Consider the following 12,837-nt stretch of genomic DNA (forward strand, 5'->3'; position numbering starts at 1 on the left):
CAAAAGGCTAGATCTTCAAGTTTCACCAAGAACACCAAGAACACACGCTAGTGTTCTTGGACTTTTAGCACCTTTTCAAGCCTCTATCTTGTAAGTACTTCTATCCTGGAGTATGTTAAGGCTTGATACACTTCTTTACATCAAGAAAACACCGTTAAAAACCCAAGATCAAAGGTGTTTACGGTCCAAGAACACCTTGGACCGTAAACCCTAATTTAGGGGCCAAAGTGACCCTAGTCCCTTCACAAGCTTTGGAAACTAGTCTAGACTCATTCCTTTATATTTTTAGGACTTGAAAACATCAAAATACCATAATCCATAAGGGTTTACTGTAGTAAACCCAAAAGGAAATGGTCTTAGGGCCTTAAACTCCTCAAAGGAGGGAAATGGTGCCCTAATCTCTTCCAAAGGCTTAACCATCAAGTAGAAATGCTTCTAAAGGACTTGTAGAGCTTCAAAACACAAAGTGGTCAAAGAAGCATGAGTTTACGGCCGTAAACTCATGGGTTTACGACCGTAAACTCAATGAGTTATGGTCATAAAACCGTAAACTCATGTAGAGGGTCCTCTTGAACCCTAAACTCAATAGCCAAGTCCTACAACCCTTAGATACAATCCTTAGGACTTATAGCACTTAGATCAAGTGTTTTACAAGTCTTAGGATGTCTAATCTTGGTTAATTAGTTGTTTAAAGACTAATTGGATACATATATGTGTTAATATATGTTACTTAAGATTCTTGTGTGTGCTCAAGTCTTCACTTGACACTTAGCATCCTATTCAGTCCGTTCATCCCAACCACTTGCTACAGGTAAGTTCATACCCCTTAATCAATATTTTAAATGTTTTTAAATGCTTTTATGGGGGGGATACAAGTTGAATCATGCTAGTTATTATATCAATCACATGTGATTAATAGCTAACATACAAATGGATTTACTACACTTTTAGCTGTTTTACCAAACAGATTACTTCAAATGGCTTTCCAAAACATTTTTACTCGTTTAAAACTCTTTGTTAAACTGTCTTACATACTGAAGGTTTCTTTTCAAACCCCATTACAATTGTGTTTCAAAACAAAGGTTTTCATTATACTTAAAACTGTTCTTATCAAATAAACGGTTTTCCAACCATTTTACAAGCTGACATCAAGTCATCTTTTCTTAGTTGTTAAAGTTTCATTAGGTTTTACAAAACTTCTTTTATACTTTTATATCATCAATTGCATGCCTATATATTTATAGTTATATAGACATAAAAGTTCTATCAGTCAATTCAATACCCTAGGGTAGCAAGGGTATAGGTTCATGTTCATACGTACAGGTCATATTACTAGTAAACCACGATAGGCGTAGTTTAGGAAGTTACTAATACTATTACTAGAACGAAGAATCATGCAATGAGTCAGTTCTTTCATGATTTAATACTTTCTAGATAGAGAGAGAACACACGATACAGCTAGTACACACAGTACATTACAATACATACAGGCTAGACAGAGGGAGAACATACAATACAACTAGCACATTCATTACATATACATTCATGCAGTTATGTGAGCCACTAAACGGGGCATGGCACTACCTGTCATGGTCGTTTTTGTATCCAGAATCTCCTTAATTGGGGAGCGTATGAGTTTGCATGTAGATCTATACTGGATTTACTATCCTACACCTTGTTGCTCGCTATAGTGGGACTTCCAAGTCTACGGGTGCCAGATGTCATTTCTTACGGCGTCTTACATCGTCGTTTTACTAGATTCGGTAGCAGGATACAGGCCGATCACATGGTACTTTAAATTACAATTGGTTTAAGGTAGTTAGTACAGCGGTAGTTACTTATTACAATACTACAGTACTATAATATTTTCCCATTACATTCACTTCGTGAACATTCACACGATGCACGGTAATGTAAAAACTATGTTTTTGGTTAATGATAGTCGGATTTGGGAAAATACACACTCTTACAAGAGACACACACACAGATACTAGATGCCTTGGTAGAAGGCCACTTTTAGTAGGAAACATAGGGTTTCTAGGAGGTTCAAAACTTTTACATACTTACAATTCACATACTTACAAATACTTTCTTACAAATTTAAACACTAAACTACTTATGATCTCACCAGCCTTAAAGCTGATACTCTCTTTCAAAATAACTTGTATCCTCGGGTCAACAGTAGACATGTACCGATGCAAGGTTTAGAGAAGATGGAGCTCATTCAAGACTCATCTTTGATTTTGATTTATACTTTAGTGTCTATTAGACATGACAGAACACTTGTATTAAAATTATATTATTAATGCAATGGATGATGTTGTTGCTTGTTTACTACTATTCATTGTTGTGATACTGTACATGACGTCCTCCACCCCAGAACGTTTCCGTCGTTCCTGGTTTTGGGGTGTGACAGTGTGTATAGATCTATACGGGACTGACAATCTCATTTCCCAACTGTTAGCTACAGTTTGGCAGACAAGCCAAGGGGTGACAAATGTCACATTAGTTTCGATGCCAGCAGGTCGTCGTGTTACATACTAGTCAATCATCATGGTTATAACCACCTCACATTTTAACCTTAATTAAACAAATTGGTTTTAAGGTAGTTAGTGCTTCAGTACTTACTTTATACAACATTACTGTACACTTTCATTTTCCCATTACATTCATATAGTGATATTCTCACATAAAAGGTAATGCAAACTATTTTCTAGTAAAGATAGTCATAAACTTGGGAAAACATACATTCTTACGAGAGAACAAACAAACAAAACACTCGGGTCTTGGTACATTCAGTTAGAAGGGGGGCTATAATGCTAACTTCATGATTCCTCGGTAGATACATTAGCGATATATATTAATCAAATCCGAAAAACAATAGGATGTGTACTTTCCGCTTCATTTCCTGTTCCTTGTTTGGTTGTGGGCTTAGAGCAGATTCACACAGTCTAATTTCTATCCGATCTTAGCTATATATATATATATATATATATATATATATATATATATATATATATATATATATATATATAAGTAATCATAGGGAGTAACAGGTATGGGTCAGGTCATAGCATACAAATTCAATATACCGCTTTCTAGTACAAAAACACACTTTTCGGATAGAACATTAAGTAGGTGAAACTAGAAACTTATCTGTAAAAGGTTTAATTCGCATTATTAAACCATTATAACTTAAAGGACCTTAAATGGTTAATCCTATAATACCTTAGTTTATACATCATGTTTATATATAATTAACATCTGATAGGCAGTGGAATGTGAGCTTTCCGCCTTACTTCATGTTCCTTGTTTGGTTGTGGGCTTAGGGCAGATTCACACATTTAACTGTCTGTTCGATATTAGATTAAATATAACTAGTCTAAACTAAGTGATTATAGAAGGAACTATTGTGGTTACCATTTTACTAAAGGAAATATATGACTTTCTTAAAGAATGTTTTCATCAAATATAAAGAACTATTACAGTTAACTCCGTAAGTACCAAATGAATACGCCAGGGTTATATAAAATAAAGATCTAACAAACAATGGGATGTGTGACTTCCGCCTCATTTCCTGTTCCTTGTTTGGTTGTGGGCTTAGGGCAGATTCACACAATCGATTGTCTGTTTACTTTGGATTGTATATAAATTGTATCCATTTAGTACTCATAGAAGGAATTATAGTCATTTTTACTTATCACTCACCACATCAGAAAATATAGGATTTTCTGGTGGAACAGGCAAACTTTTCTAAAGAACTTACAGTTTACTTTTCATAACTAAAATACTTATGAACTCACCAGCTTTAATGCTGATCTACTCTTTCAAAATAACTTGTATTCTCAGGAACTAGTAGACAGGTACACGCATTGGGATTCAGAAGATGGAGTATAATATCCTCATGTCTTGTTTTGTTATTTACTTTTGGAGTCGATCTTTTGTGAATCACATACATTGTAAACACTTTAATATTAATGCAATGGTTGTTTGTTACTTTCATTATTATAATTCATGTGTTGTGATACTACATATGACGCCCTCTACCCCCAAACATTTATGTCGTTCCGGTTTGGGGGTGTGACACTCGACGAGTTTGCTAGCAACTCGGCGAGTTGACTCAGTTTTTCGTGATTTACTGAGTATTGAGGAACTCGACGAGTTCATGAGTTGCACTCGACGAGTTGGGTCAGCTTTGACTGTTGACTTCCTTTGACTTTAGGATTTTAGTCAAGCTGTGGATTTTGGAGGCTATGGAGGGGTGGAGTCTAGACCATCAGTTCGAGTGTGGGATATATTGCTTTACTCTGTGACCTGAGTCTTCTCACTATACTTACCTGAGTGGTAATATTGTGTGACCGGGGGTCTTATTTGAGTTATCGAACGGAGGTTCCTATGTGTTTATATTGAGTTATGTGATATTATGCATTTTGTCTTTGTGATATATGCTATATTATTCTGTGCCTTACTGAGTTAGGACCGGAGGGTCCAAACCGAGTTGTGATACCGGAGGGTCTTCACTGAGACACATGACCGGAGGGTCCACACCGAGCTGTGAGACTGGTGGGTCCTCACTGAGACACATGACTGGAGGGTCCATGTCAAGTTATATCCATGATAGGCTTATTATTTGTGTATGTGGTATTTTGGGGAACTCACTAACATTCTTGCTTACCGTGTTGTGTGATATGTGTTTCAGGTACCTCTCAGAATTGCGGGAAGGCATCGACTTGATTGTACACACCAATTAGAGGTTATGTTTTTGAGGATTTTGGGATCCTATAAAATAATTGTTGACTTATGTTTTGACAACTTATGTGATATTGGGTATTATGTGATTTTAAAAATGAAAATTTGTTTGAAAATTTAAAGCGTTACATTTGTAGGTTGAGATGGAACTTCGGGATCTTTCGTAGTGGTGTGTTCCTGTTCCATTTCTTTCGTAGCGTCGTTAATGATTTTTTTCAATTCGTCTTCCTTGTTGTCTGCTGCTTTGGACTCTGAGGAGATTGATTTTTCTGGTTCGTCAAATAAATTCAAGAACTCCTCGTAGAGATTGGAGAGTGGGATGGTAGCATGATTCGTTTTAAGAAAGATTTCCTTTGATGGACCGTCATTCTTCTGAAACTTCTTTAAGTAATTGTCATCAAAAGTGACATAGTACGTTTCTTCTATCCTTTTGGATCTTTTGTTGAGAACCCTATATACTTTAGAAGTTAAAGAATACCCCAGGAAGATACCTTCGTCAGCCTTCACATCAAATTTTTTCGTTGCTCCTTTGAGTTGAAGATAAAGCACCCGAAACCAAAAACATGGAAAAACTTCACATTAGGTTTTCTTTTATTTATGATTTCATATGGAGTGACAGAGAATCGCTTATTGAGGATGGATCGGTTTTGAGTAAAGCAAGCAGTTCCTATCGCATCTGGCCAGAAGTAAAGTGGCAGATCAGCGAATGAAAGCATGGTTCTTGCAGCTTCGCACAATGAACGGTTTTTTCTTTTGACTACACCGTTATGTAGAGGAGTTAAGGAGCCAAAGAATTGTGAGTTACTCCTTTCGCAATCAAGAATTCTTCTAACGTTTGGTTTTTGAATTCAAGATCGTTGTCACTACGAACGTTACGAACCAGCTTTCGCAGTTGAAGCTCTATCTACTTTATGAAGTCCTTAAGCTTAGGAGTTGCTTCTGATTTCTATTTAAGAAAATATACCCAAGTAAATCTGGAAAAATCATCTACAATAATGAGAATGTATCTGTTACCACCAATTCTTTCTATTGCAGAAGGACCACAAAGGTCTATATGCAAGAGTTCAAGTGGTTTAATGACTTTTGTGTTTACAATCATTGGAGGACTCTTTCTGCTCTATTTTCCCATTTCGCAAGTTGCACAAAGATGTTCTTTGTCAAATTTTAGGAGTGGTAACCCTCGCACATGATCTCCAAGAACGAGCTTGTTGATATCTTTGAAATTGAGATGTGAGAGTCTCCTGTTCCACAGCCAGCTATCATCAGTGGAAGCTTACACTAGTAAACAAATTTTTGGCTTCCCTTTGATGGGATTCAGATTCAACGGATACATTTCACCTTTGCGTTCTGATTTCAAGAGCACAATCTTGGACTTCTTTTCAATTATTTCTAATCCTTCTTCGTCAAATGAAACTTTCAGTCCAATTCCCACCACCAACTACGAAACACTAATGAGATTGTGTTGTAGTCCTTCTACGTACGCGACCTTGCGAATTGAAAACTCTCTGTTGGTTATCATCCCATAACCTTTGATTTCTCCAAGGGAATTGTTGTCGTATTTCACTCTTCCTCCATCCTTTAATGCTTTGAACTCTCGCAATTCTCCCTTCCTACATCTCATGTGATGCGAGCAGCCACTGTCGATGTACCATTCAGAGTCAAACTGCTCGTCACGAATCACCTGCGAAAGTTAAGAAAATTTAGGAACCTAAAGTTGTTTGGGTCCTTATGAGTTTTTCACAAGAAAATTAATAGCAGGATCAACCAAATAAGTTCGTTTTATTAAAGTTATTTTATCTTGCTTTGTGATTTGAAAAAAAGTAATAGCAGGATCAACCACCTTTTTCTCAACTATCTTAGGATTAGTTTCAGATCTTTTGAAAGGAACTTTAGGCTGCGAAACTATCTTTCCTTTGCCTTTAACATCTTGCGATGTCTTGGCTGAATGCGAAACATTCTTGTTAAAGTTAGAGTTGGATTTCTGCACAGATTTCGCATGATTTGGAAAGTATGGTTTTGACAAACTTTTTGATTCTAGACCTGTGGAGACTTATTATGATGAAAACTATTAGGGGGTGTTTGGTAAAGGGAAATAAAAGCAGAGAAAAGGAATCAATTCCTATTCTCTTGTTTGGTTAATAAAAAAATCAGGGAATTGAGAAATATACCAATTCCTTTTTCCATTAAAACAATTCCCTCTTAAAAATATAGAAAATGAGAGAAAAGACAATACGACCTGGGTCGAGAATTAGAAAAGAAAAAGCGGAGAAATCAAATCTCATCCTATTCGATCCTCCTTACTTACATCTGATTAGATTTTTTTTCAACGATTTCATCCTAGCATAATGGATTTCATGCATTCGGCCCACGTTCTTGCCCTACTATTTTCCCTTCCACGTATTGCATTTCACACAACTAACGACTTCACTGGGTTGCTCCTTCTTGTCGATTTTGTCGCCACAACCTTTCAGTTCAAGGTATGCTTGCACGATTCTTGTTAATCGTACTATGGAATATGTTTTGTGAAATTTATTTTTTAGTTCTTGTTCAAGAATTCCTTTTCTGAATTTTGTATGTATAACATTTTTGTATATGTTTGAATCTTGTTATGTTGAATCTAAACTTGGTGTTTGAATCTATTAATTTAGTGTTGATTGATGATCGATGGTCATTTGTTACTGGTTTCTGATTTAGTTTTATCATTGTATGTACAGGGGCTGTTAGGGATGTTGTCTAATCTTTCAGCATTGTTTTGTTTTTCTCTAACTTTGAACCATCAAACAATACTCATATGAGCTCAGAATGAGGCTAATTTTTTATTTCAAATTGTACTACTCTTTATTGTCTATATTCGAGAATAAAAAAATAGCTTATTTGGTTAAGTTTTGGCAGTGTTATTCATCCATAAACAGGGGTTGTTAAGAATGTTGTCTAATCTTTCAGCATTGTTAGTTTTTTTCTCTAACTTTGAACCATCAAACAATACTCATATGAGCTCAGAATGAGACGATTTTTTTTTCAAATTGTACTACTCTTTGTTGTCTACATTAAAGAATAAAAAAATAGCTTATTTGGTTAAGTTTTGGTTGTGTTATTCAGCCATAAACAGGGGTTGTTAGGGATGTTGTCTAATCTTTCAGCATTGTTTAGTTTTTTTCTCTAACTTTGAACCATCAAACAATACTCGTATGAGCTAAGAATGAGACAAATTTTTTTTCAAATTGTATTACTCTTTATTGTCTACATTTTAGAATATAAAAATAGCTTGTTTGGTTAAGTTTTGGTTGTTTTATTCAGCCATAAACAGGGGCTGTTAGGGATGCAATCTAATCTTTCAACATTGTTTAGTTTTTTTCTATAACTGTTAACCATCAAGCAATACTCATATGAGCTCAAAATGAGGCAATTTTTTTTTCAAATTGTACTACTATTTGTTTTCTACATTTTAGAATATAAAAGTAGCTTATTTTCGTAAGTTTTGGTTGTGTTATTCAGCTATAAACAGGGGTTGTTATGGATGTCTAATCTTTCAGCATTGTTTAGTTTTTTTCTCTAAATTTGAACCATCAAACAATACTCATACGAGCTCGGAATGATGCAATTTTTTTTCAAACTGTACTCCTCTGTCTTGTCTACATTTTAGAATAAAAAAACAACTTAATTGGTTAAATTTTAGTTGAGTTATACACCCACAAACATGGGTTGTTATGACTGTTGTATGATATTTCAGCACTTTTTTTAAATTTTGTCCAACTTTGAACCATCATAAAAGCTTCATACAAGCTCAGAATGATGCGATTTTTTTTCAAACTATACTCCTCTATGTTTTCTACATTTTAGAATCAAAAAACAACTTAATTGGTTAAGTTTTGGTTGAGTTATACAGCCCCAAACTTAACCAATTAAGTTGAATTACTATTTCAAACATCTATTATGTAAATTTTTTTGTAGACATGGCAGGGAGAAACAAACACACATGGACTACTGAAGAGGATTCAAAGTTAATTGAAGCATTGTTGGAGTTAGATGTATCCGAAAAATATGGTGGTGCCGACAATGGATTCAAACCCGGTTATTTGAAGGTAGTGCAACAATTACTAGATGTAAGTCTTCCTAACTCGGGTTTGAAAGCAGAGCCTCATATTAAATCGAGGATGAAGACATGGAAAAAACATTTCAACATCGTGCACGAGATGTTATATGGAACAAACACGAGTGGATTCGGCTGGGATACGGATAAATGGTGTGTTACTGTCGATGCTGAAGTTTGGGATGAGTACATAAAGGTACTATAATGATTATGTGTCACAACTAGCATTGTAGCTAGGAAATTTTATTCCCGTGTAATCATTCAACTATTGTAAAACATATACTCTAAGAAAATATCACCACATGCTTATTTAAATTCACCTTTTATGTTCAACAAAAGATCTGAAAACCCTAAGGATCCTGATTTGAGTCCATATTGGACTAGGATTTTCTTATTGGGCCTAATGGACCAATGAGCATCCAATTCAATTATTTTGGACATGGAAACCATATATGGATTCTAAATGGACCCAATTCACAAATATATATATATATATATATATATATATATATATATAGAGAGAGAGAGAGAGAAAGAGAGAGAGAGAGAGAATTTTGGACCATTTAGGCCTAGAATGGTTCATTCTAACCCTAATGGGCCTTATTGGGCCATAGCTAATCCAATTAACCTTAGTGAGCCATAAACCCATCCTTTTATTCTATTGGGCCGTAAAAGTTTCCAAGGGCCTTATGGGCCAAAAATTTTATGTTTAGGCTCCAAAGATCCTAACTAAAGTTAATGGTCTCAACTATTCCATTCCTACCCTCTTGGCCAAAAAATCTTGGCCCAACATCAATTAAAAAAAGGGAAATGTGATGATAGTTGACTTAGGATGTGCCACCTCCATATTGTTCAACATGTAACAATGTTAGATCCCCCATACTTCCATGCAAGTCACCTCACCAACTCTCTCCCTCTCCTCTTGACATTTTGGTCGAGAACCAAAAACACACATACACACACTCTTTCAAACACTTCCTCAATCACTCTCAAGCATCATTCTCCTCCTTCCTCCAAGATCTCGAAATTTTGCTAGAGTTATAAGGATCTTCATCAAGTCATTCCAATCTTTGGTAAGTTATTGTCAAACACAAGTATCTTCTTTCATCTTAACATGAACAACTCCTTCTTACATGGTTTTATTCCATGATCACACCTTAGAAGCTTCATAAACTCAAGATCCATAACCAAGGGTGTGCTAAGACCAAAAATCTCTTCCACTTCTTCTTCAAAAACCAAAACATCTAGCAAAGGTGAGTTCATACCCCCTTGTTTTTGGTTTTCATATGATTTTTAGGGGAGAATGCAAGTAAAATGTGTAGATCTATGTGTTATATGCATGTCTTGTGTGATTTTTTAGTTTATTTGGTAAAAATGTGTTAGATCTTAGCAAATCTCGAAATTTTAAGTAATATTGAGCAAATATCTATGAACTATGACATTATATACATCACATTATCAATCCAAAAGTCATTACATGTTTAAGATACAAAAGATTTCAACAAAAACCTTGTTAAAGGTCAAAAATTGTCAAGAAAACAAAAGATAAGGACTAAAAGGGGCAATTATGTTTTTATTGGGACCAAACAGGTCCTACTTGTATAAAAAAGGGATTTTTATGATAAACATATTTTCCAAAGGGCCAAAAATGTAAATTTTAGCTTAATGGGCCTAATTTTTGGGCCTCACGGTTTTGGGCCCAAGATTGCGAAAAAAATGAGGTTTTTGGGGATTAAAAATGTAAATTGGAAAAAGTTTGAATCATAAATGTAAATAAACCAAATTTTGGGGTAAAAATAACATTTATTCCCATATTGGACAAAAAATGTAACTTTTATCAAAAATTGGGCCGAAAGTGACAACTTTTACAAACAAGAGGCTGAAAATGAAATTTTCTGCAAAACTAGGCCATAAATGTCAATATATAAAATTTTCGATTAAATTTGTGAATTTCTAAACATTTGGGACAAAATTGCAAATTTTTATAAATTATGGACTAAAGTGTCATTTTTACAAGACTTTGGGCCTTAATTAAAAATTGGAGGATTATTGGCCAAAAATGTCATTTTTACAAAAAGAAGGCTTTTATCATCAATCTAGTAAACCTCGAGCTAAAACAAACGACGGAACAAAACAAATGAACGAAATACGTCAATAACTATTTATTTGGCCTAATATTCACGTTACTTGGCCATTGGGCCTTATGGGCTCATTTAAGTGTATATTGAGCCCAATGTTTTCTGTGACGTGTTTATTGGGCCTTGCAACCCATTTACATGTTAATTTGGGCTTGAGTATGGGTTACATGTTTGTGGGCCTTTGTGGCCCTTTTACATGCCTATTGGGCCCAAATTACCCTCTTACATGTTATTGGGCCCTTGTGGTCTATTTACATGTTAATTGGGCTTGGAATAGAAATTCACATGCTAGTAGATCGTAACTATACCTTTGCGTAATCATTAAACTTCGTATACTTATATATGTACCTTTCGAATACGAAAACATACCACATATATGTAAACATTAAACATAGTACAAAAGGGGTTGAGAATCTAGTGAGACATGTCGGTTGGCACCTCTGAGTGTACAATCGTAGCTTGTAGTTATAATCAGAGTTTCCTGGAGGGAAAGCGGGAGTTTGTGTATAGATCTATACGGGGTGACCCCCCCCCCCCCACCTTTGTTGTTCGCTACAGCTAGACTAGGCCAGTCTAGGGCGACAAAATCTTGAGCAATACCGACATTTGAAAAATGCCAAGACGGGCAACCTAGTCCTTATCATGCATGGTTATAACGGCTCATATAGGGATTCAATACCAAATTTAACCTTTCGAAGATAAACTCTTCGACCAAGTCAATGCAAAACGACTTATTTAACGATACAAGAATCTAGACGTTGTTATGAAACAGAAAATATCAGATTTTCTCGGGAAATTATTCATATACATTTATCACTTATTCATAATACAATGAATCTAAACTACACTCAAACAACTTATAACTATGAAATTCACACATGCATTTATACTTGATTTTCACATCATTTTCAGACAATTTACAGAAAATATCAGATTTTCTGGGTTTTTACGAAAGATACAAAGACTTTTATGCAACCATACTTATGAACTCACCAACATTATATATGTTGACCGTTTTCAAAAATAACTTGTATTCTCAGGAAATCATTAAGCAGGAAGGATTTGCAAGAATGTATGGATTTATTTTGTGTAACCTCACTTATCGCACTTTGATAAACTTGAAACTATGTAACTTATAACAATGTACTTGATGTGAATAATTCTAGTTGTTATATGTAATGTTGGTGATGAATGTGTTATGTTTCATGTATATTCATTGTGATGATAATTCAATTGTTAGTCACATGAGCTCCCGGACGTTTTCGCCGTCTGGTTCGAGGGTGTGACATTATGTTTGCAGTATTTTTAGCATCACTAAAACATATTGTAAATGAATAGTAACCAATTAATTTTGTGCCAGTCTTGTAGAGTCATAAAGGTGTTGCATGTTTTCGCGATAAACCATTTCCCCAATTTGATAACCTACGTAAAATCTTTGGGAAGGATAGAGCTACTGGTCATGGAGCTACTGATCTTGGTGAAGATGTGACTAAAGAGACACAAAGAAACTGACCTGTTGATGTGGAAGGGTTGGAAGAGATTGTTAAAGAGATGCAACAAACTGCTCGTGTCAATAGTAAATGCAAAAGGACTCCAACAGATGACACAGAAAGCTCTTATAAGGAAGCAACGAAAGAAATGAAAGAGACTTTCAAGGAGGTTGGTGAAAAACTTAATGAAACAATATACAATATAGGAAGACAAGAAAATAAGGAAGCATGTGATACGATAGATAAAGTTATCGAAGATATACATCGCATGTCAAATATCAATGTCAAACATCAAATTAAGGCGATTGACATGTTTAGTAAAGATCAATTTCGTGCTTGAGCGTTTTTTAAGATGACTGAAGAAGAAAAG

At 35.1% G+C, this 12,837-nt stretch overlaps 1 pseudogene; it reads left to right on the plus strand.

The window, feature by feature from the left end:
• The first annotated feature begins 8,702 nt into the window (after positions 1-8,702).
• LOC145058114 (uncharacterized) lies at positions 8,703-12,807 on the plus strand (annotated as a pseudogene).
• The last annotated feature ends 30 nt before the right edge of the window (positions 12,808-12,837 follow it).

Source organism: Lactuca serriola, chromosome 6 (genome assembly GCF_051521515.1).
Source record: "Lactuca serriola cultivar US96UC23 chromosome 6, Lser_US96UC23_V15, whole genome shotgun sequence".
NCBI lineage: Eukaryota > Viridiplantae > Streptophyta > Magnoliopsida > Asterales > Asteraceae > Lactuca > Lactuca serriola.